Source organism: Pinus tabuliformis, chromosome 8 (assembly GCF_031772625.1).
Source record: "Pinus tabuliformis cultivar Carrire ecotype Pingquan chromosome 8, CPIR1, whole genome shotgun sequence".
Lineage (NCBI taxonomy): Eukaryota > Viridiplantae > Streptophyta > Pinopsida > Pinales > Pinaceae > Pinus > Pinus tabuliformis.
Window position 1 is genome coordinate 1,677,300,758 of NC_142294.1, and position 11,356 is coordinate 1,677,312,113.

Sequence of the window (11,356 nt, forward strand, 5' to 3'; positions counted from 1 at the left end):
TTCAATATTACATTGTTCTTGAAAACTTTGATTAGATTCACAATATGAGGAAGACTCATTATTTTCCATTAAATTCAAAATCTGATCTTCTTCATCTATTTGTGAAGTAACAAAGATTGGTCGTATATCAATATCATCATCTATCCATTCTTCACTTTCTACCTCTATTGTTGTTTTTGCAGGAGGATATAATGTGAATTTCTTTGTTGAAATTCCATAAGAAATAAACATATCACTAGATCTACAACTTATAAAAGCATCAATTGTAGCTAACCATGGTCTTCCTAGAATCAATGGATGTCCTCCTAAATTACTCTTGGGTGTTAGAATCATAAAATCAACAAGATACTCCTAAGAATATAAGAATACAAATATGTCTTCTAATACACCATCAGATTTAATAATAGATATGGTTGTTAATTACAACAATGTAGGTGTGTATTGAAGATTAGGAAGTTTCAATTGATTCATAGTGTGTTTACGCATGATTTTTATAGTTGCTCCTAAATCAATCAATGTGTTTGGAATTTCAATACCATTGATATGTGTTTTCAAAATGGGACTTCCTGGATCAAGATATTTGTAAATTGTTGTTTTTCCCATCATGATATCTTCAATTTTTCAAACTAATTATATTCTTTTGACTTCTTTTATCTTTCTTCCTGGTCTTTTAATACTTAACTCCCTAATTGTCTTTGCAAATATTGGTATTTCTTTGATATCTTGTAACAAAGGAATTTTTATACAAACATTCTTCAGTTCATCTATCATATCATAATCAAGCAATAAAATTTGTTTTTCTACCCCTTTATCAATTTTCAATCTCTCAGGAAAAGGTGGTGTTTGGATAGATACTGAAGGTTGTTCTATGATGGGAGTTGAGTTTATTAGAATATCATCAAAATGTACAGGGGTGGTTTGTTTTTGAGATTTTTCTTCTTGATTAAGAGATTTCTCTTTTTCAGAGAGATTCTCCTTTTTAGATTCCTGAATAACAACTGATGGGGACTTCTTTTCCAATACTCTACCAGATCTCAATTGGACATTGTTTAGATATAACAGAGTTATCATGTAGGTTTGGAAATTTTTTCCTTCCATATTTTAAATAGGTTGTGAATTTTTATTATTATTTGGATTTTGAAGTGGTTGAGCAGGCAATTGATTTGATCTTTGAGGAAATGGTAATGAAAGTTGTGGATTTGGATTATGAGGTTGAGTTGGTTGAACATGTTGAGGAAAATATCGTGGTTGAATAATAGGGTAAGGTTGTTGATGTTGAGGATATAGAGGATATTTCCCATAAGGAATTTTCCATCCTTGTGCCCAAGGTTGAGGCCAATATTGCCAAGGCATGGGTGCAGTCCAATTGTTTTGTGATGGTTGTGCAAATGCTTGAGTGTTAAAACCTTGGGTCATATTTGGTTGTGAATTTTGCCACGGTCTCTTAGCAATAAAACAAAGGGGATCTACTTGATTTGGTATTACTTCCTCTTGATAAATAGCTTTAAGACCTGGTATTGAAGGACATTCCTTTGTATCATGATTTTCTGCACATATAACACATGTTTCTACACTTTTTAAGTCAAGAGGGCATTCTCTCAGAGCATGTTTTTTTCTACATTTGGGACAAAAGATTGATAATGCAGCATTTTCAACCTTTTGTTTATTTTGTACTTTAAGGGTATTTATTTTTTCACTAAGACTCCCCAAAATGTCTATTGAAAAGTTGTCAAGCAAATTGCCTAATTCAACCCTATTTATTGTCTCAGTTGCAGATTTATTAATCATGGACATGAGAGGGTCTCTTGGATTTTTCCCAATTCTTGCCTTACCTCTTGAAATGTATATGCATAACTCACAAATTTCTCCACATGATAACCGAGAAATATCTCCCTTACCCATCAAATTGATAATATCAATCCACTCATCTCTGATGGATTTTAATAAGACAGCTTTCAAAGTTTCTTCATCTAATTCATGAATTTTAGCCCTTTTAACATTATAAGCAAATATTTCAATGAAATATTCAAGATTTTCATCTTCTTTTTGCATCATTTTAAAGACTTCATCCTTAAGATTATGGGGCATACAGTAGTCCTTATATTTCTCTAAGAATGTAGTTTTCATTTCTTCCCATTTTCTTATAGAATTTACTCCTAAGCCCATGAACCATTTTAATGTTGCATCCTTAAGAGTTTCTGGAAACAATTTCAACTTTTAAGTATCAAACAAGTAATCATAAGATCTACACAAGACTTCAAATTCAAAGAGAAATGTTTTAGGATCTTCACTTCTTAATCCATGAAAATTTGGAAGGATGGAGGGTGAGATGTTTTTCATTGTAGCAATTGTATCTTCATCGAGGATCAGAAATCCAAAAGGTTCTAGATCTCCTCTACCTCCTTCTCTCCCTCTTCCTCCACCTCTTCCACCTCTTCCTCCTCCCCTACTTCCTCCTCTTCCTCCTCCAATCCTAGGTTGTTCACCATTGATATTATGTACCTCTCCTTCCCCTTCTCCAACCATCGCAGATTCTTCAGAACTAATATAGTGTTCCAAAATTGGGTTTTCTAATTCCTCTTCTAGTTCTTCTTGGTTCTTCTATCAACGGTAAGTTAAAATAAGTTTCTTCCTCCTCTTCTTCACTATGGATTTCTAGTTCTTGTCCTATAAGTTGCTCCCCAATTGAAGATAGGAAAATTACTCCTTCTGCTGGGGATGTAGGACCCTCTTCTTCTACTATTGCTTTAGTTAATGAGGTTGGTGAATCTCTAGGTTGGATTTCGGATATGAGTAACTCAGGAAGTTTATGTTTTCTTGAAAATGATGGAATATGAGTTTGAGTGGGTGGTGTGGCACTATGAGGTCGTGGTGGGGTGAGTTATGATGTTGGAATTAAGATTTTTCATCTACCTACAAATCTATCTCTAGAATATCTTTCCCTATGCATATCATTTTTGTTTATTAATTTTATTTTTAAGTAAAAATAAAATACTCCTATATACACTTCCCCCAGCAACAACACCAAAATGTTTGACAATTTAATTGACCTTAAATTGTTTACATAAATTATCGACTAGGGCTAGTAAGTTGATGAAGTGTAAGTGCATTGTATGTGATAGAAGCCTTTTATTCTAAATTAAATTGAGTTATTGAAATGCACGTCTTCTATGAGTAAATTAGTTATTCCTAGAAAATAAGATTAACTCTACAATGATGATTACACTCTCTTACTTAAAACTACTTGTGCTTATATAAATCTCACACTCTGCTTTGAAATAAAGAAAATCTCGTGCTTCTGTAAATCAATCTCACACTTGATGTAAATTAAAATTGATTCCACACTTTGCATAAATAAGAATTATATACACACACTCAAATGCGGAAGAAAAAACTACTATTGAATCATATCACACATCTATATAAACATCAATCATACTTATATGAAAACAAAATGAAAAAAACTTCTGCTTAACATGCATTCCACTTGCTTGAATTATAGATCACACATGCTTGAAATTTAACATCCAATTCTACAAATAAATCCTCTGACTATAAGAAAGATAAAATTTTGTCTAATTGATTAAAGTATAACACTATGTCATTGCTACTAAACTCTATCCATGTGCATTCATAATCTATGAACAAATGAAATGATTAGTAGAACAAACTTAATTCAAATCTGGAAGAAATTAGAATGCAATTACTTAATCAAACAAACAGAAAGCTATGAGAATATAAAGATAATTTCTATCTACTAAAAACGAAACAGAAATCCTTACTACTCGAGGGGGCCCTCCACGAGAAGCAGGCAATCACACTATTGATCAAATACTTAACCACGCATGAGAAGACGAAATGATTCTTTTATAAACAGAGCATTAAAAACAGAGTTTAAATCCCGTTTTCGTGTCCTTACTTAACAACCTTTTCATTTCTGTCGAGAGGCATATTTATAGAGATCATAGCAATAAATTGTTCAAAGCTATATGCCTAATCCTTGGAAAGATAACGTAACAAAATTCACTCATGATTTGCTATTATCAAATAAAATCATGAGGTATAAATCTAGTTCTTGCTCGCCTGATGCCGACTACAGAGGTTGACTTCATCCTTGACCGCATCACCAGGACCTGCTTCCATCAATCTGGTTCACGAGAGTAGGAGGAAATCGTTGAGTGCATCAATTGCCACCTACCCATATATTTCGCTTCCTAGTTGGCACCTTGGAACATGTCAAACCACGGATTCGGTTGCAGAATCGTATATTAGCTGCAGAATCATTGCAATTCGGTAGCTAAAGTAAACATTAAACTAAATAATAAATAACATTATCAATTTATGAAATACAAGACAATTATATACCTTCCATGTCATAATTCCTGTGATTTGATGCCAAATGTGTGATTATGAAGGTCAAAAATAAATAGATAGAGTGAAAAAGGGTGTCAAAAAGAAGTAACTGTGAGGCTCAACACTATCATACATACAGACCACTAGCCTTTACAGTGTCTACAATCACAAAGCAATTTGCAACAGGCATGTTATTTCAAGTGGATGAGATTCTTTCAACAATTCCATTTGGTAATCAAGTAAAAAAGGGGTACAAGTAACAAAGTGGCAAATATGCTCTCTAGACCTCTTGTTTTTGGCTCTATTGTTTTGAAAAATGCTTCTTTATCTCATGATAGCTATGTTGAACAATATGTTGTTGATGAGTATTTTAAAGAATTTAATGAGAAGCTAACCCATGGATTACATGTGGAAAGCTACCATTTGCAAGGCAAATTACTTTACCACCTTGGCAAGCTATGTATTCCTACAAGTGAAAGAGTCTATATCATTCAAGAAGCTCACACTTCTCTTGTGTTTGGTCATTTTGGTGTAGGAAAAGAATATGTCTCACATGCATAGGTTTTTTATTGGCCTCTTATGAAAGAAATTGTAACCAAATATGTAAAGGGGTATGTGATGTGCGTTGTTTGTAAGCCCACTAATAGAAAATTGGGGTTGTAAACACCACCCAGTGTTCCTTCTCATCCTTGGGAGAGTATCTCCATGGATTTTGTTGGAGGGTTTCCTTTGTCAAGAAAGGGTCATGATTATTTGAATGCTGTGGTGGATAGATTTAGTAAGATGTGTGTCTAAATGCCATGTAATAATAATATTACTTATGAGCAGACTACTCAACTTTTCTTTCAACATATATGGGTCTATTTTGGACTACCCACATCAATTGTTTCATATCAAGACTAATGGTTCCTTGGAGAGTTTCTTACAAGCTTGTGGAAGATGATGGACACCAAGATAAAGAGGAGTACAACATTCCATCCACAAACTGATGGATGGACAGAAGTCATCAATAGAACAATGGTTCATTTTCTTTGAGGGTATTGCAGCAAGCATCCTAAGTTGTGGGATGAATAGATCCATTATGTGCAACATGCATACGATAGGGATTTACACTCTTCTACTCAAATTTCACCATTTGAGACGTGCTTTGGGTAACTACCAAAATATCCCTTAGATTTTGTCTTTGGGAAGGATGAGGATTCCAGTGAATGAAGTGAAAAAGATAGAGCTTGTGTTGGGTAGCAGAAGCCCCACGCAATGGTCATGAGGCGCACAGCCCAAAATTTTGGGATAAAAATAGGGAAAAGGCTCCGCGGATGCACGGGGCACAATTTGTAATAAGTCAAAGTCAAAAGGGTAGTCCACCCAAAAGTAATGTAAATGAGTCGGCCTGCCCATGGATCGTGGTCCATGGAAATGTATAAATAGAGCGAGGCTCTATGGTTAGAGAAGTCTAGTTTTGGTAGAATAATTCTTAATTTGTTATGTAATGGGTATCTGAGGAAGGAAGTCGAAGCATCTGTAAGTCTGAGTCAAAGGGTTGGGTAATAGATAGAGGCTCTGCAACTGTGTGCACAGAGGCCTGGAAGAGTTCGCAGTTGTGTGTGCGGACCCCTGCAGCTAAGTGCGCAGGGCGGGTTTGGATGTATTGGTGAAGAAAGTTAATAAAGATAAGTGTTTCCGGAATTCTATGTTAAATCTGAATTATCGCGATCTGGCTTTTACTTTCACTGTTTATTCTATACGCATCTGTCTCTGTTATGAATGTATGAATTGGTGTTTATTTTGTATGCGAACGAGTTACCTCTGATAAATGTTTGCTTAAAGACCATAATAAGTAAATCGAATACATAAAACGCGCAGTAAGCAAGTAATAAAGAAAGTCCTGGGTTCAGACCTGCGCAAAGCAGAAGTAGTGCGAAGCTGCGGAACAGTGCGCAAAGCCTCCAAGACCACACCTAGACATCCCAAGGGTGCGGAAACCTGGTTCCAGCACCATCCCCTACTACCTCGGGTGAGACCTCAGTCTGCATTTCGCGGGATATTGCCGAAAGGGCCGTAGCTGCGGGATTTGTTTGGCTAAATAATTCTTCCAAACCTGGGTTAGGCCCAATTGAGCCAACAAATGGTTCTGTTGCCAGGACCAGGATCTGCCTAAGGGGTGTCTAATGTGTGAGCACTGGAACCCTACAAAGAAAGAAATTGAGGAGTGGTGGGATCTGAAAACCTGCGAGTTCACAGTCCAGGAGAACAGAAACTCGCGAATATCAGTGGAAGACTGGCTGGACCGATATATATTCACAGATATTCATGAAATATTTTTTGTGTCATTCCCACTAGAGCTGTACGAGTGGATTGCAAGGCTAGCTGATAGCATGGGAAGGTGCAGATTGGACCAACCCATCGTGTGGACTCTAGAACTAGTGCGCAGGCTAGAGGCCATCGAGGATAAAATCGCGCGCATAGTGGACCATTGGCTAGATCGGGTAATAGGAGGCTTTATCACTGAGTTTGCAATAGATAATACCATGAGCTATTGTGAAGCAGAAAGGCAGTTTCTCCAAGGACCTCGGGATCGGTATATCAAAGCATTAAACACTTGGATTAAGATGTTGTTCTGTGAAAAATAGATTATGTGCATTTATTGATGTCTGGAGTAAGCCGAAGCGGAAGAGGATACCGCAGAACGGGAGAAGTAGAGAGCAGTCCTTTAGCTTCTATTTTCCGAGAAAGCGTGGAAGAACTCACAGGTTTCTCACCAGGAAATGCAGTCTGGTTGATCAGGGGGCGCTTCCCACCGATACCACCTCCGTCCACACCGCAGCCCACCTCACCTACATCGACGCCGGCAATGCCCACTCCGATTCCACCTCCTCCCCGAAGAGTTGAGATGGCAAGTACAATTAGACTACCAATATTTAAGGGTCAAGGGAATGAAGAACCAGGATAGTTTTGGTTTGTGATACGATCTATATGGGAAGCTCAAGGCATTATAGATGAAAAAATCAAGAAGGCCACCTTAGTTAGTGCACTACAAGATCGCGCACTGACCTGGTATATGAAATACTCGATTGACCATCCAAATGAAGGAATAGCGGCAATCCATCAGGCGCTAGATAAAGAGTTTTTCCGGCCAAAATCAGAAGCTCAGTTGGTTATTGGATTCAAGGAAATCACTATGTTACCTAGCGAAACTCCATGGGACCTGGATCAAAGGTTAAAAAGCACTATCCGCGATGCTAACATGACACTGACAGATGAGCAGCACCGCGCTTGGTTTATCACTTCCTTAACACCATATATGAGATCGGCTTTGTCACAGCAAAATATCTCAACCCAAGCCGAAGCGCTGGAGGCAGCAATGTGACTACATGACACCCCAATACAGGGCCCAGGGTTGGGAGTACAGCAAATCTAAGCACAAATCCAAAAATTATGTCTGGAGATGCAAAGCTTGAAATACGGACAGGCACCTAAGACCGAGGTATGGGGAGAAGTATGGTGTATCAAATGCAGTGGACCAGCCCACGACAAGGACCATTGTCCAATCTTCATGAACCCTATGATAGGAGGGGGGCCCATAACATTGTGACCAAAAGTTCCGGTTGGGCCAAGCATTACACTCGCACTCTGGTGCGCAATCTATGAAGTAGGAGGAAAACACGCCACAGACAATTGTCACCTATTACCAAGATTACGACAACCTCCTCCTCAACGCTGATTTTGCAATTTCTGTAGGACGGTGGGCCACGAGGAAAGAGATTGCCGCAGTTACCAAATGTTGATGTATCCAACCCCGACGTATAGGATGCAAACGGAGGCATGCGAGCAGGATCCCACTACACCATTCATACAGGGAGGATACCAGGGGCGTGGACGGGGTCGCGGAGGCATGGGACCTGGGCGGGGACGAGGCCAATTAATTTGCTACAATTGTGGAGGACCGGGGCATTATGCGTGGGATTGCACGAACTCGACGAAAGCATGTTGTCCTTACTGCTACCGATATGACCACGAAGCAGTCAATTGCCCCATGTTGATCGCTCAGATGCAAGAAAAGGGGGTGCTCCCAGCTAACCCCACCCAAAACATCTAGATGATGAAGGCTGAACCTCGTACGGAGGAACCGAATGTAAACATGATGCTCTGGAGTGGCGCAACAACTGGAGAAGACAGGGGGAAACGGTCCGAGATAGATGCTTGGGTCCAGAAGGTCCCCCCAAAACAACCAGACTTTGACTTAGAATGTGCGAAGGAAACCTTTATGGAGGCCAAGAAGAATTTCGCAGACACTTCTACGTCCGGGAATAAAGATCAATTAGGACCAGAGAAGGATACATCCGTGCTAACTACATTCTTGGAAACATGCATGAACTTACTAAGGGATGCCAAAGTAGTAAGGGGGTTGCAGGAATTGATCACTCAGTGCGCGGGAGTAGATGAACCACAAATAATCCAGAAACTAGGAAAGCAAGCGTTGTGCACTGGACGGGAAATGTGACTAACAGTCCAAATTGGGGACTACGAAATGGATCGAGTCGTTTTAGATTTGGGGTCCGACGTGAATGTTTTGCCGAAGCAGACTTGGGAACGCATGGGCAGGCCTCCACTGCAATGGTCACCAATTCAACTACGGATGGCTAACCAGCAAAAGATCCTGCCTATGGGGCACTTGCACGGAGTGACAGTAGACATCGATGGCGCCAACACTCAAACTGATTTTGAGGTCATCGAAATTGTGGATGATAGCAACCCATATCCAGCGCTATTAGGAATAGATTGGGCAACAGATATGAATGGGGTCATCAACCTCAAGAACCACAAAATGATCTTCGAGAATAAATCTCTCCGTGTAGTGGTTACATTGGACCCGGCAGAAGGGGCACGTTATACCGAGCCCGTGCACAAAGAAAACGGTGACAACAGGTTGGACTGTATTTATCAGATTACTGCACAGGATTAAGACAGGGTCAATCCGATAGTGGATGGTTGACTCTCATGGGATCGCGACATTTCCTGCACATCTGACTCAGATGAAGAGGTTGAATGATGGCAGAATTGACTGCATGAAGTAACCACACTCAATTGTAATCGCATGGTCACTGTCGGCGCAGAGGAACCACCAAAGACATTGGTGCTGCTACTGTTCCCAGGCCAAGGCTCACTCCAAGGACGCGAGCAACAGGTAGCAAATGTCAAAGGAAGGCGTGTGCACGGTCAACACCATGGAACCAGGCTTGCATCCCGCGCCAACCAAACCTACCAGTGGCCAAGGGGCGAACATCTACCCAGCCCAGGGAAGTTGCAGATGCCACCATTGACAGCAGCTCAAGAAGGCTGCGGATACCACAAGTACATTGGGCTTGCACTACATGGTAGAAGGAAGCTTGGAAATGACTGGGGGGGTCGTGGACCCTTAACTGTCAATAAACAGGGGTTACGGTCGTAGAAGCCAAGAAGAGGAGCCATGAAACACACTGCGACACCGATACCATGGCTGCGCTCACACTCACAAAGGAATATAAACCCCAGACTAGTTACCCAGCTACTATGGGCGTGCTCACAGCCCGAGATGGGCCACTTTCGCATCGAAGGTGCGAACCCCTGACTAGCCGAAATAATTGTAGTCTCAGCGCCTTGGGCAGTTGAAAGAAGGTGTGAGACTCTAAACCACTGTGGGGATCCGACAGGGAGAAAGGGATCTTCAACCAGCTGAGCAGTCCCTAAGTCCGCAGCTGCGCCACATGGATATCTCTACAAGGGGAGAGAGCCAAAAACTAACCATTAGCCACATCAACCCTGACAAGCGAGTTAGACCACGTCAAACAGAAGTGGTCGGTGGGACATTAAGGTGAAAATTCTGGACGAGGTACGCAGAGATTTTCCAAATCCAAGCAACAGGTGGAGGGAATTATTTCAAATTACATAACGGGTGGTCGGTGCTAAATTGTTGGCGCTTTAAGCTAGAACAGAGCAAAACGAACATGACTCTCAAACACTCCATGATTACGATGGCAAGAACCTGAGCACGAGTTGCTGAAGAAATGCAGTTGCATCAGGAAGCACCCACTCAAGTTCCTGAGGTTCCTAAATCCCCACGCACCTCATGGCCCAGGAAGGACAAGCAGCAACTGGGTCCAGTCCGGGCCTCCCCGAGATTCAGCAAACCAACGACAGTTGAAAGGGTTAAATCAGTAATAGACAAACCCGCTGAGGAGGAGGATGACCTACAAGACCTGCTTGATCAAATCCACGTGCAGGCCGAGGAAGAATAACCAACGTTCCATTTCACATCGTTACCCCCATATCTTTCTCCATGGACCGGAACGACCAAAGTAGCAAAGGACGCAGACGCTGCAAAAACTACCCTCCAGAGCTCGCTTCTTCTGGACGATATCAGGTTCGAAGGGTTGCTAATGGGACGTGTTCCAAGCACCAAATTCAAAGACTGGGACCTGGCAGACAACGATAAGTTCCCCGATCTAGCTGCAGGCGTGTTAGCCCCCAGAAGTGGTTACTAGGCGTAGAAAGGTCTGGACTGCTGAACCTCAGGTGGATACCTCACTACCACCGCGCCACCATTACCATATTTGTGATTTGGCAGCTGCTAGGCCTCATACATGATGGATATCTTTGGTTGGAGGAGTCGATCCCAATCATAGTCGACCTCATCCACCGCATTATGCACCTGCCATGCAAAGGAAACAACCCCACAGACATAGCCGAAACTAGTAGCAAGGGAGGCCTCGTCGACACAATCAAGACAAAGTACCAGCTAGAGAAAGGATCACGGGGATATGTCATAGCCAGCATCAGCGAATGCATAGTCCGAGTAGCCTCTCAGATCCTGGCTGGTAAACTTATGAGAAAATGTCGCGTGGACGAGGTACCTGCCACTGTCATCGCATTGGCAGGACAATGTGCCGAGGGAGTTCAGTTCAACTGGGCACAGTTTTTATGCAGCGAATTCTTGACCAATTGTCAAGAAGCACAGGACAAAGGT

At 41.1% G+C, this 11,356-nt stretch overlaps 1 pseudogene; it reads right to left on the reverse strand.

Moving 5' to 3' along the window:
- Positions 1-4,372, reverse strand: part of LOC149242649 (protein IQ-DOMAIN 13-like) — a 37,577-nt pseudogene extending 33,205 nt beyond the window's left edge.
- Positions 4,373-11,356: the final 6,984 nt, after the last annotated feature.